The following is a 20,716-nucleotide window of genomic DNA, read 5'->3' as shown; positions in this document are numbered from 1 at the left end:
ACTAAGACATTTTGGCCAAGCCACATCCATCTGCCCTACACTTGACATCATATGTATGCTAAGCATGGGACAGGTAAAGTCATGGCTGGGCCAAAAAGGAATTTGCAGGCACCTCAGATCAGTGGCATCTGCAAAGCCCTTTGCAAGGCATTTTGAAGCCCAGATTATCAGCTGATTGTTGGGCTTCAGCTCTGCAGGGCTCTCTGTAAGCACCATCAGCAGATTGTCAGTGCTTGAAGGCAATCCTGCACAGTCAGAAGCAGGACAATCAGCTGGGATTAGCTGCACTAGAATTCCCCTTTGGAAAGTCCATAGAGGAGGCTGGGAGAAGCAGTTCAGATTCAAAGTGCTTTCTCCAGTGTTTTGAATACAAATTGCTTTCTGTACAAAGAAAGGTAACCTGAATACACAAGTACAAATCTAGGTCTGAGTTATTATAGATATGGGATTTGAAAACAAAATTTGAGAACTGCCAGGGGAGCTGCACAAAGACCTGTCCAACAATTAATACTTCTATTTTACCAGTCCAGAATACTGAAGTTGATAAATAACTAGCACAACACCAACCCATGGCAGAGATTCCCCCCCTTTAATATTGTTAACTATTGAGAGTCAGAAAACTTTGCTTATATGCTTCAAGTCACCCAGAGATCTTCCAGTAAATCCTAACTTACCTTTTGCCTGTTTCCGATATAGACGCTTGTTAAACACACACTTGGGAAAATATTACTAAAAATTAAGAGATTCTATTTACCTGCCCTCTTGGTGCCAATCCTTTCAAAGCATTCTTGCTGTGACATTCTCATTTAAGCAATTTAAACTAAAGACTGGGATACTCAACCAAAAAAATGCATGCCATTAAAAAATGCTATAGGATGCAAGTCACATATGGCCTATATCTTACCCAGATAAGTTACCCAGGTCTGCCTTTCCAGAGTCACACATTTATAAACTACATTTAAAGAACACTGACCTGAAGCTACTTTAGGAAAAAAAAGATTCCAACATTATATGAAGGGTTATTTTTTAGTTATGACTAGGCTTAAGCATTCTCACCACCACCATCAGAACAGGGAAGTCAAATCCAATAACAGGAAGCAAAAGCTTGGCATTAAAAGCTACTCTCCTGAAAATGAAGTTTGTAGCAACCTAGAAATAATCTAGCTTCTACCATCTAACATTATGGGCACACTTCCAGAAAAGATGTGTTAAATTTGTATGAATGTGAAGCTCAAAATGTGTATCTTACAGGCCAATTGCATAATAACACAAGGTCACCCTATTAGTATGAATTACAGCAATCTTCTTTCCAATGCAACTTGTTCTGCAATTTAGCTCTCGATGACAAATATTCTTGATGTTTAAGGCTTCGTGTTTGCAAACAGCCACAGTTACTTCATCCTGGTGCCCCATATGGTATAGCATTTGCCAGGCTAGACCAAGTAATTAATCAAAATGTGGTATTTCATCTTTTGCCTTGCGCTTTGGAAGATCTCAGTGGCTTATGCCTGGAGATGCAATTCCACTTTGCTGGACTTAGGGATAAGCTCACACCCTGTCATGAGAGGTCTGATTGCCCGTGTCACTCAGTATACTTAAGGTGAAGTGCCAATTATTTTTGCTCAAAAACGGGGGTGGCAAAACAGGCACACAATTTGCTTTCAAGCTGCCAACTGGAAAGTATGGAATGTAAAAGACTAGATCCTCTTGTTTCTGTGCCTGATCTGTAAGATGCCATCACTGTCTCCGGCCAAGTTTCCAATGGAAACCCACACCAGAGAGGGTCTCTCTCTCTCTCTCTCTCTCTCTCTCTCTCTGAGACCCCCAGTCAGACAGACCAATTCCACTTGACTACACATCTCCATGGGACATTCCCATGTGCAGTATTATGTGTACTAAAACACACACCTTTTCAGGGCATGTATTTATACACCATCTTGACTAAAATGTTACCAAAGTTAAAAAGATACAAAATTAAAACCTGTAGATGTAAGTAGCAGCACAATCCAAAATTTGATTACCGACAAGACAGCATGGTCAGTCACTTAAAAAGCCTTAAAAGCCTTGGAGAATTAAAAAAAAACCTAACATGTGACCTAATCACTAACAGAGAAGCCACTACACAAATCTATTTGGAGAGAGTTTTGCAGTGCTAGGGTACCCCCACTGAAAAGGCCCTTTTCTGGATACTTAATCTCTGAAAGGGAAGGAAGTACCTCTGAAGCAGATCTTAAAGAACAAGCAAGTTCAAAGGAAACACACAGAGTAAAACTGGGCAGGAATAAATAGTGTTAGACAGAAATAATGTGCACAGTGTAATCAAATGTTACCCAAGTCCCTTATTTATGTCCACCTCTACTATTATTTAAGGATGGGGAGAAATTCGATTCCGTCTGCCTTTAAAGACAAACCTACCTAATTCACTCTTTTTCAAAACACAACATGAACCAAAACATAGCTTTCTTTCAAAATTCACTCTTCTCTGATGGCAGTGCAGTTTTCCAGCCACATAAATGCATATTCTAGGATAAAGCATACACATAAATTCACATATTAGTGAAAACAACATACAAAATGCATTATATTAGGGGAAATTGCTTTGCAAAAATTGTGTAGTAGAAGAAATTCACATTAAAATGCTGATTAATTTTCATGAAAAAAAATTTAAAACTGCAAACTGATATGGAAATGTGGAGAACTGAACTTAAGATTAGAGAAATGAGACACCAAAATAGACAGATTCACCCATTCCTACCACTGACAATAGATAATTTTCAAAGTGCTGCTGTGTAGAGCGCTCTTGTTTAGGGTTCCAGTCACCAGTTATTCCCTCTTTCAGGTTTTCAGTTTTTACCCTCTCTCAATCAGTACCACATAGCCCCTGAGCATCCTCAGTTCTCATTGGGCTATTTTGGAGGGGGGGTGTCCCTGGAATATTTCTTCTAACTTTTTTTTTGTTTTTACATTTCTGCAAACCTTATAAATAATATATCCCTTTTGTGAGGATGCTGTTCTGGCTACATAAGGATCCAGGCTCATATGAGTATGTTCACAATTAGTTTATGGACTGTATCTAAGACTTAAAATCTTATTTCTCTTCTCCTAAAAAGAGTTGAGGAAACATATGTTTAAACTCACTTTCATTGCCAAAATGTGCTTGAATTGTGTTTCAAATGTATAGTGTTTTTCTATCTCTCTGTACAGAACTAAAATATTAAAATAAAGCTATTGATTTTCTCCATTGCTTAAGCACATGAAACAGGCTTTGCTAATTGGGGCATGATGAAGTTTTCACAACCTAAGAACATAAGAACATAAGAAGAGCCTGCTGGATCAGGCCAGTGGCCCATCTAGTCCAGCATCCTGTTCTCACAGTGGCCAACCAGGTGCCTGGGGGAAGCCCGCAAGCAGGACCCGAGTGCAAGAACACTCTCCCCTCCTGAGGCTTCCGGCAACTGGTTTTCAGAAGCATGCTGCCTCTGACTAGGGTGGCACAGCACAGCCATCATGGCTAGTAGCCATTGATAGCCCTGTCCTCCATGAATCTGTCTAATCTTCTTTTAAAGCCATTCAAGCTGGTGGCCATTACTGCATCTTGTGGGAGCAAATTCCATCGTTTAACTATGCGCTGAGTAAAGAAGTACTTCCTTTTGTCTGTCCTGAATCTTCCAACATTCAGCTTCTTTGGATGTCCACGAGTTCTAGTATTATGAGAGAGGGAGAAGAACTTTTCTCTATCCACTTTCTCAATGCCATGCATAATTTTATACACTTCTATCATGTCTCCTCTGACCCGCCTTTTCTCTAAACTAAAAAGCCCCAAATGCTGCAACCTTTCCTTGTAAGGGAGTCGCTCCATCCCCTTGATCATTCTGGTTGCCCTCTTCTGAACCCTTTCCAACTCTATAATATCCTTTTTGAGATGAGGCGACCAGAACTGTACACAGTATTCCAAATGCGGCCGCACCATAGATTTATACAATGGCATTATGATATCGGCTGTTTTATTTTCAATACCTTTCCTAATTATTGCTAGCATGGAATTTGCCTTTTTCACAGCTGCTGCACACTGGGTCGACATTTTCATCGTGCTGTCCACTACAACCCCGAGGTCTCTCTCCTGGTCGGTCACCGCCAGTTCAGACCCCATGAGTCCCCATGAGTCCCCATGAGTTCACAACCTAAGTTGTGAAAACCTGATTATGCCACAATTAGCAAAGCCTAACTGGAGTTAATAGACTCATTAGTTACTTGGGTAATACATGAACAGAAGCAATGAAGCTAGAAGGAATAATAGTTTTTGAAAGCACAGAAATTAGAGAGCTCTGTGAAAACTAGATCAATATTTTGTTGCAAGGACAGAGTTGCTATTCTCTTACAAGCGATAGTAAAAATATTAAATGAGTATTTTAAAAATCCTCTACTCACTGTTTATAGGCCAGCCTCTCACAACCTGGTGCCCTCCAAATGTTTTGGCCAACAACTCCCATTAGCCCTAACCAGCAGGACTGCAAAACTTGGAAGGGTATTTTTGGCAAGTTTCTTGGAGGGAGGGAGCAGGAGAAAGTCACCAAGTTTTCAGAGGCAGGGGGCTTATTAGTAAAACCAGTGACAGCTACATATTTCCCTATCCCTTCTTGCTTTATAACAAAGTCTCCCCATTGCTTTAACCAGCACTGACATGTTGCAACTGGCAGACAGGTAGGCTGCCATGTTCCCTTATAACACCACAGTTTGGAATGACACTGTTTAACACTCAGAGATACAGTGATACATTTTGACATTCAGGAACTCATTGGGACACCTCCTATAGCCACACCAAGGAGAGCCCTGAAAGCAGCTATCTTGATCTATTATATATCACTAACATATACCTCCCACAAAGAGCAGCAGTACATACATAGCATAACACAAAATCCTTTTTATGATCACCTGAGATTCATAGAATAACGATCTGATAAAAGCTGGTGACAATGTTGGAATTTGGCTGGGAAGACCTGGATTCACAACCATATTCAACCAAATGCCACAACAACAATCCAATGAATAATTATTTAGGTGTAAATACCACTGAAGCTCAGTGTCGGAGCATCTGCTTTGCATGCAGAAAGTCCCAGGTTCAATCCCCAGCATCTCTAGGTAGGGCTGGGAGAGATTCCCTGCCTGAAACCCTGAATGCCACTACCTCTCAGTGCAGACCACTGTTCGTCATCCTTGGGTCCCAAGATATTGTCGGACTACAACTCCCATCAACCCCAGCCAGCTTAGCCAATGGCCAAGGATGGTTTACTGAGCTAAATGGACCAACTCAGTATAAGGCAGCTTCCTATGTTCCTACATGTAAAAACACATCATGGAAACAGCCAACAGTATTCCTTGCAAGAGCAGTAGCTGAAGAAACTATCATAAAATTGTAGAAACTATTACGAATCAAATTCATTATCACATATTATGTTTATTTTTTTTTGTAAGCTGCCTTGAGGACCTTTGGCCAAAAAGCAGGGTATAAATAAAATTTAATAATAATAATAATATTACGTTTCTCATTGGGTGGGGAAGAAGACGAGACAACATTCAACTGAATAAGGACTAGTCCGGACTGTCTGCGTATAGGAGAAGAGTACTCCATTAAATTCCTCCTAAATTGCATAGAAAGGTTTTTTTTACTCAGTTGAATGCATATTTACAGGAGTGCTCTTTACATCCTAGCCATCTCTTTTATGCCAGAATTTTTAAAAATGGAACTGTTCTTACAGGCAGTAACCTTAGAATCACCACTTGACGCTTTCAAATGCTCAATGAAATAGTAGAAGTAATCCCTTCCTTATAAAGCTTTGTTCTCTCACTCGTATTTATATTCCTGTTTTGCTCACACCTTTTACCAGTGTAGGGGGAAATTCTTCCCTTTGAACTAATAAAAATTGATGGGCAACAGGTTCAGGACAAAGAAAATGAAGCATTCCCATGTACACATGTTTATCTCATTTATCAAACTTAGATACCACTCAGTAACCAAAGTTCTCTGAGTGGCTCACTAAAAAAATAAAGTAAATGAAAATGAGTGCCAGTGGGGTGGAGTGATTAGAGTGTCGGACTGGGACCTGGGAGACCAGGGTTCAAATCCCCCCTTGGCCATGAAGCTCACTGGGTGACCTTGGGCCAGTCACTGTCCCTCAGCCTAACCTACCTCACAGGGCTGTTGTGAGGATAACATTGGAAGGGGGAGAACCATATCGGTATGCCACTTTGAACTCCCTGGAGGAAAGTGGGATCTAAACGTAATACTACTACTACTTCCACTATAACAATCTGAAAATGAATATGGCAAGAATTAAAAACAGAAGCTCTCCTATTAAACTCTACTCAGTTAAAATCTTGCCACAACAACAAGATTAAAAAGAAAACCACTAAAGAGACTTACCTCTAATGAGCAAGGATTCTGTCAACTTAAAAAGCTACACCCAGGAAGCTCTTGACTTTAAAGCCAGCTTCTGCAAAAATTAGGTGCAGGAGAGCCTCCTTAGATCATCTCAAGGCATGGGAGAGTGAAAGACAGAAAATGGCAGAAAGAGCTTCTTCAGAGGAGTGGGCTTAAGCTGTGTGCCTTGCCGGGGTGGGGTGGGGGTTGGACACCCACATCAAAATGATCAAATGAGCCCTGAAAGAGACAGATAATCAATGATCTTGCAGGCCTGGCATTACACAGTCCATGCAGCCTATACTACTTAAAATTCTACCCACAGCATCTAGGGCCAACTGAAGTTTCGAGATAGTTCTGCATAATAAATTACTGAAATCTGTTCTAATTTATTTGTTTATTAGATCTGCATCCCACATTTTGACTGGAGTTCCCAGCAGAGCTCACAACAATCACACACAAATTCCATTAAAAAGTAAAACTATAAAAGCAATGAGGTTATATATAAAAGAGGGTGAGAAGAGAAAGGAGAAAACTAAATTGAAAAACAATTTAATACTGTAATCCCATATAAAGGTTACGAAGGCATGAATCATGGGGGGCAGATCTTGATCATGGAGAGGATGCAACTGACATGCTGGAAAAGCTGGACTCCAGGCCATCTAAAAATCCAGGAGAAACCCCAAGCTCCTACTGTTTCATGAGGACCATGAACCCATCTGGAGTAGGCCATTTACCTTCTAGCCCATTACAAGCCTTCATCTAGCCTAATACATAATTTGTTAACCACTTGAGGGAACTCTGTGAGGTTGAAGAGCAAGATATCGGATTCAAAGCAATAATTCAGGGACACCTCCACATAACAGCTTAAGGAATTAATTGTCAAAAACTATAGTAATAACCACTAGCACATATATTTTTTAAAAGGTTTAGATGAATGCCGCTCTGGGCTCCTGCTGGGAGGAAGGGAGGGATATAAATGAAATAACAAATAAATAAATAAATAAATTCATGGAGGGTAGTTCTATCCAAGGAAATCGGCCACCACCGCTAAGACAAAACCTCCATTTTTTAATTTTATTTAACAAAATTTATAAACCTCTAAGCAGTTTACAAAAACATTAAAATTATCAATAAAAACAAAAGATTTTTTAAATGACTAAAAAGAGCCGACTAAAAAGATTAAAAAACATCAGCAGCTATGTGTCTAGATAAGTTTATCTAAAACAAAAACATTTTAAGCAAGTGCTGAAAAAAGTACAGCGAAGGCACTTGCCTGATGTCAACAGGCAAAACGTTCAAAAGCATAGGTGCTGCCACACTAAAAGAACAATTTCTTATAAGTACAGAACAAGTATTATGTGGCGTCTGTAACAGTGCCAATTCTTCAGACTGAAGTGGTGGAGTAGGCCCATATGGGGTAAGGTGGTCTCACAAGTAAAATGGTCCCAAGCTGTTAAGGGCTTTATATAACAAGAGTAACACCTTGAACCTGGCTTGGTAACAAATCAGCAACCAGTGCAGTTCTCTGAATAGAGATGTCATATGCTAACAGGGTCCTTATTGCAGCATTCTGCACTAACTCTTATTGCAGGATTCTGCACTAACTGTAGCTTCCGGAGGTCAAGCACAAGGGAAGCCCCAGATAGAGTGCAATTGCAGTAGCCCAGTCCTGAGGTCACCAATGCCTGCCTATTGTGGTCAAACTCTCCTGGTCCAGGAATGGTCATAATTGCCATACGAAGCGCAGCTGATAAAAGGCACTTCTAGCGGTGGTGCACCTCCAGTCAGTCATCAAATCCAGGAGCAAACAGTGGATGGCTCCCTCAATTTTTAAAAATTTATTTATTAAAGTATTTATAAGCCACACTTTTCATAGAAACACATCAAGGCAGCTTACAACAATTAGCATTTGCTTGCCTGTTTCCCAGGAGCCTGCTACTGGCCGGTGCTGGAAAGAGAGTGCTAGACTAGATGGATTCTTCCTCACATCTAGCAAGGATATTGTTATGTTCTTGCCAATTCCTGTTCGTTAATTCTCCACATTACAAACACAGAATTGCCTAGTTGAGCCTGCATGATTTACATTCAGTTCTTAGCTGAACTGCAAAATAATCTGATAAACTGCTCCCATTTTTAGCCTATTATTAGTATGCTTTGATCTTCTATCTGAAGAAACTGTACCAAAGTGTTATATCCTATGAGTCTCATTACCTTGGAGATTGGAATCATTATTACAGTTACTAGGGAATGATCCCACAGGAGAGCAAGAGGCTTGAAAAAGAGGCTACCCGTACATAAACAAGTCAACATGGCACTGAGTTTTAATTCTACAAGCTAACAAACGTGGAACCATACTAGAAGATATTTTAAAGGCATATTTGCATAGAGGCTTCCATTGCACTAACAAAAGGGAGGCAACAGACCAGAAGTTTATATCCCAATAAAAGGATTTTACATGCTCATTGGCAAAGTGGTCTGTGCCATATGTGATGCCGACCCTGATCTTTCACAAGTCTGACTAATGGGGGAAAGGAAGGCATTAACTGGCTGTACAAACAGCACTGTGTGGCCTGTAAGGGGAATGGACACAGTAATCCAGGGCTGAGGAACCTTTGGCCCTTCAGATGTTGCTGTACTACAGCTCCCATCATCTATGATCATTGACCATGATGGCTGGGACTGATGGGGGTTGAAGTCTAACAACATCTGGAAGGCCAAAGATTACCCAGCCCTGCAGAATCAGTGTATCAGAAGTCTGACTGGAGTGGGGCCAGCACACTCTTAAGCACGGTCCAAACAAACTGTGAACAAGCTTCAACTATGTGAACAAGCTCACACAAGCCCTGAGCTCATGTGCTCCCTGTTTCTCCCTCTCTTCTTTTGTAGCCAAGAGGAGATTGAAGCCTGTAAACAAATGGTCACAGATCCATGATGTCTGAACTCAGAAAACTATAACTTGCTTTAAAATCTATTCATTAAAAACAATTCAGGATCAAACTATAGTTTCATACCCTGGTTTGTTCTCCTTAGTTTAAATCAAAATAGGGGCAATGACCTGCCATATGTCAGGGAACTCAGGTTTGTTTAAAGTTTAAACAAACCATAGTTCTCTGAGTTATGGCAGGTCATCACTCCTGTCCTGATATATATATACATCTGGACTGAATCGGGAGATTAGCTATGGCCGCATCATAAATCCAATGCATCAAATGGTTACCTATCCACCCAAACCACCCCATAGTGGCCTCATCACTTCAAGCATTCATGTGAATCCACCTTTATTATTCTATCTCCCCAAACATTTATACCTAACCTCCTCCATGCAACGTGTAAAAATCCAAACTCGATACCAACTTTTAATACAATGCAAGTAGACAAGAATGTGATGAACACAAGATGTCCACAAGATGTCCACAACCTGGGTTTGTTAACAAATTCCTTGGATATGTCACAATCCATCCAGTTCTTATAGCACTTACAGGACAAGACATTTAAAGTCCAAATATGCTGTGTGGAAACATTTCAATGTAGCCTTTAATGAAAACACTGCTGCCATTGCTTGACAGAGACCAATCAGTCAAACCACGATCAAGCTGTTATGAGCAGAATGTCTGCAACATTTCAACTGACAGCAAGTTGTCCTTTGACTCTGAGAGAGCAGGCTGTGGTGTATAACTAAAGGTTTTAGAAGTACCATCTACTTCTGACAAATGCTGTTCACACACCCAGAAAAGCTAATAGCCAGATGATGTATTTCAGCTAGGGAATCACATTGTTTAAACTCTCTTAAGCAAACTAGCACAGATGGGCATTGTCAGAGGGGTCGAGCTAGAACTATGCATCAATATAATCACACATATCTGTCCAAGAGCATCTGGCTACTGCCAGAGACTAAGAAGAATCTCAGTTTTTAAAACAAGTGAGTTAAGTGTCTCTCTTACCTTGCTTAAAACAAAAGAAAAAAAGAATAATCACAAAAACAATGAGTTCACAGAACTCTTCCTTGAGTGCCATGGGATGGTTGAGAGAAACAGATGTTGCTATTACACAGAAGCCACAGTCACAGTATATTATAGTCTTAAAATGGCAAGTAGGGACATTTTGCACCCAATGGAAAATATCACAGGTTACTCCAATCTCCCTTAAAAAAAAAAAAAGTCAACTGTTGTCCAAAACCATTTCTGAACAGATTTTAACTTAGTAAGCTTCAGAAATAAGCTAGATTCTCCTATGCTTTGAGTGCATACTATGCACTGGGTGTGTTCTGAACAGAAGACAACGTGTGAATTAAGCCAGTGTTAGAAATTGATGTTGTTGTGAGGGGAGAATGGGCAAACAAAATGATCAACATGTTTAACTCTACGGAGAAAAAGCTAAAGTGGGGCTTTTTTTGTTTTAGAAGAGAAACACTCAACTAAGGAGGCCATGCTATCATGCCATATTTGTGCTAGTTAAGTCTTGCCACAAAATAGTGCAGGCATTGGCTGAGTGGAGGGAGAAAGAGAGGCTGGGGAAGGACATAACTCAGTGGCAGAGTGTATGCTTTGCACATAGATGCTCCCAGGTTTAATATGCAGCATCTCCAGTTAGGGCTAGAAAGATCTCTGTCTGAAGCCGTGGAGAGTCACAGCTAGCCAGTGAAGCCAGCACTTGGATTGCTGGACTGACTCAGTAAAAGGCAGCTTGTGTTCCTTTGCATATAGAAGATCTGGAAGCCACAGAACAGTCAGCCTGCTTTTTGAGTATTAGCACAGAAACCACAACAGTGGCCCTTAAACTATGGTCCAGGTGTTTTCAGGGCACTCCTCAAAACCACAACAAAAATAAATAGAGAAAATGTTGTGTTTGTGCACACTGTAAACAAATAATTTTAAAAAATAGAGAAAAATCCCCCAAAGCCAGAGGTAGTTGGTTTCTGTTTTAACATTTTCACCATTCTGTAGAGGCAACCCACTTCTGGTTTACATGTTTAAATCTATCTTGGGAAGCACTTTGCCTCTTAACCAGTACAAGCGGCTGCAATTAAAACTTCAAAGAAACACCAGGCTGTACTTCAGTTCTCTCCAATAGCTTTATTAAAATGCAATGAGGGGGCAAACACAGCAGCCAAGTTCTGTCTGGTTATCTGCAAGACCACTGAAGACTGCCCATATGGTAGTCAGAAGGCAAGAAAAAGTGGTAGCCTGAAAAGAACAAAAAGCCAGAAAAACAATGGTCAATAGTAACGTCTGAAAAACCCAATACTAACTCTTTTGTTAAATACACCCTGTTTTAAAGAGTGGCCTGCAAAGGCACTACTGAAACTACAACAAACTGAAACTGAATTCTGAAAAGGCAGAGGTGCTATGTGTTCCAAGTTTTTGAGTCCAGGAGGTGGGAAGAGAGACTGTTCTGGATGTGGTTGCACTCCCTTGGAAGGAGCAGGTTCGCAGCTTATTTTAGCTTCTAGTGACAGTTGGGCTTAGGAGGCAATGATAAATAATGATTGAACCAGAATTCCATACCAAAATGGGGGATTACTTCTGAAGATGCAATCTTTGAAAAGGGATATAAGGTTAACAATATTTTTTAGTCAGTCAAAGTGGAACTGGGGGGGGCAACCTTAACAGTTTTAACAAACATTAACCTTCACTGCAATTACTGCAAACAAAAACAAACCCAAAGAAATCTGCAATACACAAATACCAGCACATAACGAGAAAAAATATTCACCTGTTTCTTATTCATGAAGCAGTCATTGCAGGTTTTGACCCTGACAGTTGTGCTGGACAGTAAAGACAAAACCCCAAAAGGTTATGCTTCCTTGTAGAAGTGACTGTCTGCTAATACAAACATCTGGCTATAGCAACAGTGGATGGGCACTAATAAAGCCCAAAGAATAACAATGCAAGCTGAACTGAAGGTCAGAAGCCATACAAAATGAATATTCCAAAACAAAGTTTGCATATTTCACAATACAGTTTGATTTATAAAGCATGCTAAAAAGTTTAGAGTACCGGATATACTTCATGGGGCTTGTGTGAACAGAGCAACAGCCAACACAAGGTTATATCAACAAGAACTAGGAAGTCATGTTATCAGTCAGTGCTGGCAAAATCTCACCTGGAGTACAGAATTGGTCAAAGTTCAAATAAAATGCAGAAAGGATTCAGGGGAAGCCTATGAAAAGGATAGAGAGCCCCTAAGCTGTCAATTTTAATGGAAAGCCTCAAAAGAAGAACTACAGATCCAGGCTGTCCTGGCTAAGCATATGTGTAGCTGAGAAAAAGCGTTTCTCATGTATCAAGCATATCTAACCTAGTACTACCTATAAAATGTAATTCCTCCCCAAGGTCTCACAGATGAAGTTTCCCTTAGTTCTGATACAACTTAAAAGTGCAGTAATTCAGCCTGGGACTTTTGCCCATGAAGAGCTAGGCTAGGTTCTCCCCTATTTTAGAAAAAGGGTTTTAAAATAAAGTACTATTTTCTATCATACCCACAAGATAAGCATGAAACAATGAGTCTGTCCTGGTGGAAGATTAAAAAAGATTATTATATTGAGAGGAGCTCATCCATGGAGGAAATTACCTACAACTGGCTTGTAATTAAATAGTCACTTGCTTATTTGCCTGTAGAAGATAAGAATTGCCTCCAGACAAATAGGAAGTATTTGTAAATTGGATAAGGGATCCTCATTTTTCAGACCACTGGTATGCATGAGCAAGAAGCTGCCAATTATTTGTGGGCCTGCAACTTCTGCTGGCTTAATTGCAAAGCTAATCTTGGTAACAGGGACCAGACGGTTCGAACATATAAAACCGATTCTGGCCCGCTTGCATTCGCTGCCTGTATGTTTCTGAGCTCGATTCAAGGTGCTGGTTTTAACCTATAAAGCCTTACACGGCTTAGGACCACAATACCTGATGGAATGCCTCTCCCAACATTACACTATGCTCAACATCCAAGGTCCTCCTCCGGGTGCCTACTCAGAGGGAAGCTGGGAGTCTGGCAACAAGGGAGAGGGCCTTCTCAGTGGTGGCTCCCAAATTATGGAATGATTTCCCTGACGAGGTGCGCCTGACGCCAACACTGTTATCTTTTTCGGCGCCAGGTCAAGACTTTCCTCTTCTCCCAGGCATTTTAGCATGTGTCTTTAAATTGCTTTTTAAAAAATGTGTTTCTAAATTTGTATATTTGTTTTTAATGTTTTTAATTGTTGTAAACCACCCAGAGAGCTTCAGCTATGGGGCAGTATACAAATGCAATAAATAAATAAAAATCTAGGAAAGTTTGGTGACTTTTTCCTCACAGGCTTTCAAAATGAAGGTCAGGCAGACTTCTGTTAGGGACACTTTTGGGATCTCCTGCCACAGGACAGTGTGTTCCCTTAGAGCAGGGGTGGGGAACCTTTGGCCCTCCAGCCAAATATCTGAACTACAACTTGCATCAGCTCCAGCAAGAATGGCCAATGGCCAGGGATGGCAGAAGTTGTAGTTCTACAACATGTGGGGGGCCAAAGATTCCCCACACCTGTCTTAGGGATTTGTGCTTAGTATTGGTTCAAATGAAATGTTCCCAATCCTCAAACCACAGTTTCAATTCTCAGTTTGAAAGAAATTATGACTGGAACAAGCTACAGTTTGCCCATTTCAAAGTAATAGCAAACTATGGTTTGATCAAACAAGGAAGGGGGAAAATGTGAATATATGGAAGCAAGAAGGGGGGGGCAGGCCGGATATGTCCAGGTTGGTCCTCATCACATTTCATTTCAGTTTTGTTCCTCACAGTCTCATCACACATTGCTGCTCATTTTTCATAGGTATACACATCCTCATCCTCCTAGAATTGATGGACATTTGGAAATCCTAGATTAATACAATTGATTCAGTTTGCTAAAGAGGGAGGGATGGAGAGAGAGGAGGCTTGAAAGAGAACACAAAGTAACCCATATTGTGTTGTCTTCTAAAATAAATCAGTAGAAGAAATTAACAAAGGATGTATAGTAAATTTGTTTTGGTACAAATTCAGCAACTGTGTATAATCTATTTTAAGAAGATGCCTGGGACTGGCTCACTCCCAAAACATATTATGATTGTTAGCATACTTCTATGTAACCCAAACTTGAAATTGGTAACCTCAAACAATCCAAACTGGATCAGCTGATGTGTGGGGAGTTCACTCCTGCTTTCTGTAAGGTCTGGGTATGTGAGCAGCCGATCCAGCTGCATCTCTGCCTGCCCCATACCTGACATCACATATGACATCAAGTGTGAGGCAGATGGGTATGGCTTTTGGAAGATGGCCTGGCAAGCCAAAGGGACACCTGGGGAACCAAACCCGCAGGCCAGAGGTTATCCAATACTGTTCTAGCCCTACCATAGTATCCATGACAGATGACTGCCCAGACTCTACTGAAATACTCCAGTAGTAAGGTAGTTTCCCATCATATTTAGTCAAAATCTGCTTCCCAGCAATTTCCATCCACTGGTCTAGTTCTGTCCTCTTGAGCAACAGTGAACAAGTCTGATCCATCTTCTGCATAACAGTACTTAAGATACGTACAGACCAGTGTTATGATTTAAGCTGCAATAACAGGCCGTAAAGCACCAAACACAGGCCATAACATTGGATGTTAATAGTTTCATGATTCTGTGTTAGCAGCAGAAAATATGTATTCATTATCTTATGATGGGGGTAAACTCAAAGCACCCTACTGGCTGAGTTTAGATTTAACATTAAACCACAGTTCAGCATTACATGCACAAGCATCATGTGCTTGCCCTTCCTCTCTCCCTCCAAAAGCCTTTCTTTCCCACTAACCACAGTTTATTATATGCAAACCTGGAATTGTGGTTAATTTTAACGATGGTTTAGGAACTTTAGGTTAACAAGCTAGGATTAGAAACGAGTTTGTGAAGTTGGCTTGTTTTCCTGAACTTATATTTCAACCAAGTTTTGCTTGGGAGTCTATCAAAGACAATTAACAATGGTTAGTTTAAAACAGTTGGGAGACTTTCACAGATCATCTTGATTACCAGAAGAGTCTGAAACAGGGCATGTGTACATTTCATAAAGAGGGGAGACATGAACTTCACCACAAGTACTTAAGGCATTTCCATAGGATAACATGGCATTTCCATAGTAACTCAAAAGCTGAAATCTGGTGCATAGTCGAGATATCATTTTATTAGAAAAACCTGAGGATGGGATTTCTCTAGTGGGCACTGGGATATGACCAAGTGGGTTGTCGCCAATTGCTTGAACAGACAGAAAAATGCAGGAGCTCCAGGTTGCTTCTCGATTGTCCCTCCCTGGGAGCCTCCTTTCATATTTCTGACATGCTTGAAAGGACACTTTCACGGGCACTCTTCTGGCCTTGAATGTTTTTAACCAGTTCGGAGTGTGTGAGTTTTTAAAAAATTGTGGGAAGGCTGCCTCTTGGTTGTTGGATCTGATCGTCTCCGTCTGTCTCTGCCTTATTTATCCAGGTTTCTTATGACTAAATGTGTAAATTGCTCTGGTTTTGAAGTGCGGAAAGTACTGTATAATTAAGTTTTAACTATTTAGCTAGTTTTAACTAACAATTTATGCAACTATCCTTCAAAACAGAACAGCATGCGTATAAAACAGAATGCATATAAAAATGGTTATGTTACTTCTACACCACTTAGAAAGCTCACACATATATTCCACGACATTCTGGTTGGCAGAAAAGTCTGAAATTGAACAGACACAGTGCAAGAAGGTTTATACAGGTGGCCAATGCAATTGCCGATGGGATTAGATCAAATGCATCCTTTTGAACTCCATGAGCTCATGCTGACACAAATATGTCCAAAATCACTTAACCTAAAAGAATCTGCAATATGAGTGGGGGGAAATATTTTCTTGATAAGATGGTTTGATCTTGCTACTTCTCAAGGATTGATGCTGGAGGAAAGCTTGTACTTCAATATATAGTATTACATTTATATCCCACCTTTGCTCCAAGGTGCTGCTGCTATTTCCACTACAAGCAAGAACAAACCCAAATCTTTTCGGCGCCAGGTCAAGACTTTCCTCTTCTCCCAGGCATTTTAGCATGTGTTTTATATTGTTTTAAATTTTTAAATTGTGTTTTAAATTGTTTTTTAAAAGATGTATTTTTAAATTGCATATGTTTTTAGTTACTGTAAACCGCCCAGAGAGCTTCAGCTATGGGGCGGTATACAAGTATAATAATAAATAAATAAAATAAAATATCAAAGAATTAGCATAAGAACATCAGAAGAACCTGCTGGATCAGGCCAATGGCCCATCTAGTCCAGCACCCTGTTCTCACAGTGGTCAACCAGATGACCATGGGAAGCCCACAAGCAGGACCTGAGTGCAAAAGCACTCTTCTTTCCTGCTGCTTCCAGCAATCGGTTTTCAGAAGCATACTGCATGTGACCATGGTGGCAGAGCACAGCCATCATGGCTAGTAGCCACTGATAGCTTTATCCTCCATGAATTTGTCTAATCTTCGTTTAAAGATATCCAAGTTGGTAGCTATCACTGCCTTTTGTGGAAGCCAATTCCATAGTTTAACTGCACTGTTTGAAAAAGTACTCTCTTTTTGTCTGTCCTGAATGTTACAACATTCAGCTTCATTGAATGTCCACAAGTACTAGTGTTATGAGAGAGGGAGAAAATAGTTTCTCTATCCCCTTTACCATGCCATGCATAACTTTCTACCATGTTGCCACTGACTTGCCCTTTCTCTAAACTAAAAAGCCTCATATGCTGCAACATTTTCTCATAGAGGAGTTGCTCCATCCCCTTGATCATTTTGGTTGTGCTTTTCTAACCTTTTACAGCTCTACAATATCCTTTCTGAGGTGAGGCAATGAGAACTGAACACAGAATTCCAAGCATGCTCACACCACAGATTTGTATAATGGCATTATGATATTTGAGTTTTATTTTCAATCCCTTTCCTACTGATCCGTAGCATGGAATTCACCTTTTTCACAGCTGCCACACACTGGGTCAACATCTTCAATGAGCTATCCACTACAGCCCCAAAGTCTTGCTCCTCACCAGCCAGGCACTACCAGCTCAAACCCCATTAGGGTATATGTGAAATTCATAGGTTTCCCACCCCTGCTTACATTGAATTGCACTTGCCATTTTACTCCCCATTCACCCAGTTTGTAGAGAGCCTTTTAGAGCTCTTCACAATCCCTTTTTGTTTCAACCACCCTGAACAATTTGGTATCGTCAGCAAACCTGGCTACCTCACTGCATACCCCCAACTCTAGATCATTAATTAACAAGCTAAAAAGCACAAGTTTTAATATTCTATTTCTCCTACATAAGCACAACCAAAACCCAATCAGTTTCAAGATGCCCAAACAAAGCAAACACAGGATATGCCACTGCAGTATCTGCAAAATTTATGGAGCTATACCAGGCTCAGGAAACCCACCCATGACATAAAGGAAACCCTTGCTCACAGATCCCAGGAGGGAAGCTGCAAGGGAAAGCACTCTACATGTACTCAGAGGCAATCTATTAGTTTTCCTTTTCAAAGTCTTAGCTTTGTCATACAAAACAGGTTCTGGGACATAATTAAGTCCAACCCCTAAAGATGAAATTCTCTGCTTCCATAAGATACCCTCTACAGCTTCTCCAGGATTTCTTCTGCCTTACAGGAGCATGCCAGCAGCTCTTATATGAACTGTGCTGTTTCCTAGACCCTTGGTTAACTTTCTCCTGTGTTTTACAATGAAAATATAATGATTATAACTTTAAGCACTACTTGCCCTTTTGAAAACTCTAGGGAAAAAAGAATTCTTTAACACAAAATGTTGGTTTCTATTTTTAAAATCTCTTAATAAAATTAATAAGGTAGGGTTCAATTTGTCTAAGGATCCTTTAAAAAATTATACAGAAATTGCAAATAAGCAAAATGAACACACCTTAACACCTTGAAGATTTCCATTTTTAAAAAGAGACAGGTTGGAATCACGTACATTTTATATCACACACTGATCATGATGTGTTAATTTACTGGGAGACAAGAGTCACAGTACAGGATCAGTGATACAAAGAAGGAATAAATATTCACAGGCCCGAAGTTCATATCATGGCAATCCCCAAACATCATTCATTGTTGCTGAAAACTAAAGATGGTATGGTTTTCCAGCAAAAAGCCAATGGGTTGTTTAGTTAGCCTTAAGTACCAACAGGCGTGTTTATGAATCATGGCAATGGATCACTGAATCTTAAACTAGCTAAGGTCAAAGCGGGGGGGGGGGATCAGATGCCCAGTTGCCTGAAGTCTCAGTGACACCACTTAAGAATCTGAAACATATTTTTAGCTCTATGCAGGGAAGGTGATCACAAATGTAATACTACTTTAAAAAACTGGGAACACATTTCTAGCCATGGTCTGTATCTTAAACCATGACTATAAAGGTATACCCAGGTTCTAAGTGGCAGCAGCAAACTTTTTGTGCCTTCTAGACTACAGCTGCCTGAATTATCCAAAATGTGTTACGATGCAGCTTTTGTAGCAAACTGAGCTCAAATTTTAAATTCAGACGAAGTGATGGCATATCTTCACCTGGTAACAGTTAGTTCTTATTACTCTTCTTTCCTTATCAAGTTCCTACATAGCAGAAATGTGGCAACAGTCAAACAAGTGATCTCTTTGGGAAATGTCATGTTATATTTTTCATACATAGTGACACACAAGAGAGACTCTGCAAGATTACAGTTTTAATCTGATCACAGCAGCACAAAATCAACACAGGATGGAAACAGCAGCAAATTCCCACTTTGAGAATATGGGTAGATTAATTAAAAATTAATCAGATTTCAAAATAGAATTGCTTCCATACACACTCTTCAATCTCAAGCAGCGCCCCAACACCACCAATAACTATGGCTGAAGCTAGTCTAGAGAGAAAACTAATCATTTGCAGATTTCAACAAATGTTGGCAGAGTTTTACAGTTAGTCACTGTTGTAGTAACCACCGAGCTTGCTTGCTTGTTTGTTTGTTTGCTATTAATTAATTAACAAACAAACAGACAAGCAAGCAAGCTTGTAGCACCCCTTCCCCTCCAACCTGCAACACTGACTCTGCCCTAACACCAGATATAGCCTGGCATCATTTTTGAAAGAGACATACCCAGTCTCCTACACAAGTATATTAGCTATACTGCCGCCCTGGGCTCCTGCCGGGACGAAGGTCGGGATATATATAAATATGTATACACATACATACATACATACAATTAGCTGGCAGAATTCAGTTTATGGGTTTCACCAGCAACTAGTATTTGCAGACCCAGGTCAAAAGAGTCCCCCCACCCTAGGGAATCTGAAGAGAAAAGGAAGGGGGGGGAAATGACAAGAAAATGATAGATCCTATTAAATTGCTTTCAACAACAACATTTTCTGCAAATAGAATTCAATTGCCACTTCTGATAATACATCAGGCAGAAGAAATTTCAAGTCACACTTGAGCAACTATATTAGCTTTGCACTCTTTAACAACAGCAGGGATTATAGTCAACTAAATCCTACTCAAAGTAGACCCATTGATATTAATGAACAAAAGTTAAGTCATGTCTATTAATATTAATGGAACTACTCTGAGTAGGACTAGCACTGAATACTACCCTAAAAACTTTTCCAGAAGCTGCAAGGGTCATCTAGAGCACTCCTTCCCTACAGACCCTCTCGGGTGTTGAGATCAGCAGAGGGGACCCTTTTTTAAAAAAAAATTTTTTTATTGATCTTTTGTTATTATACAAAAATTTAACATAAATAATATAACAATATAAAAGTAACACTAATCCCCTTCTCCCTCCCTAGAGCCATTACTTTATGATATTGATTTAGTGTATATGCAAAGCTGTAGAAATAAAAAGGTAAGTATTAATATACAGATGAGTATTTTGAAGCTTGAATATTTAGTATAACAATCATAATTAAGAGATATAAAATTATAAGGAACTAATTAATTGCTCATGAAAACCAAATAGCTTTTGCTGATGGGGAAAGTTGTTTGTGTAGATCTTGTTGTGAAGTGAAGTCTATAAATCTCCACCATATTGACATAAATGTTTCTGGTTTAGCAGCACCTCTCATAAATCGAAGGTGTAGTGTGATTTTGTCCAGTATTGCCATTGTCCAGATTTTGCTGTAGCAGATCTGCGTTCAATTCATCTAGATGCTTCCAATGTTGTAATATCGTTATTCTTGCTGCCAATAATAATTTGGAAATTAGATGCTTTGGTTTTAGTGTATTATTTTCACCTTTGAATAAAGATAAGAATAA

The 20,716-nt window shown here is 40.0% G+C and overlaps 2 protein-coding genes across 20 annotated transcripts in view; one reads left to right on the top strand and one right to left on the bottom strand.

Annotated features, from left to right (window-relative positions):
* Nucleotides 1-20,716, top strand: part of NRG4 (neuregulin 4) — a 165,476-nt gene that overhangs the window by 10,851 nt on the left and 133,909 nt on the right. The window lies entirely within an intron of this gene.
* Nucleotides 1-20,716, bottom strand: part of TMEM266 (transmembrane protein 266) — a 169,857-nt gene that overhangs the window by 107,914 nt on the left and 41,227 nt on the right. For 6 of the 13 annotated variants that reach the window (XM_061596029.1, XM_061596028.1, XM_061596035.1 and 3 more), the window contains exons 2-3: nucleotides 6,422-6,658; nucleotides 2,416-2,522 (exon numbers count right to left, since the gene is read on the bottom strand). The exons of 5 other annotated variants lie outside the window; for them this stretch is intronic. The gene's annotated coding sequence lies outside the window, so the exon portion shown is untranslated. The remainder of the gene's footprint in view (nucleotides 1-2,415; nucleotides 2,523-6,421; nucleotides 6,659-20,716) is intronic. 2 more of the 13 variants (XM_061596032.1, XM_061596031.1) reach the window with 1 other exon arrangement.

This window comes from Rhineura floridana, chromosome 14, assembly GCF_030035675.1.
Source record: "Rhineura floridana isolate rRhiFlo1 chromosome 14, rRhiFlo1.hap2, whole genome shotgun sequence".
Lineage (NCBI taxonomy): Eukaryota > Metazoa > Chordata > Lepidosauria > Squamata > Rhineuridae > Rhineura > Rhineura floridana.
Note: the sequence above shows the minus strand (reverse complement) of the source record. Positions and strands in the feature narration are given on the sequence as shown.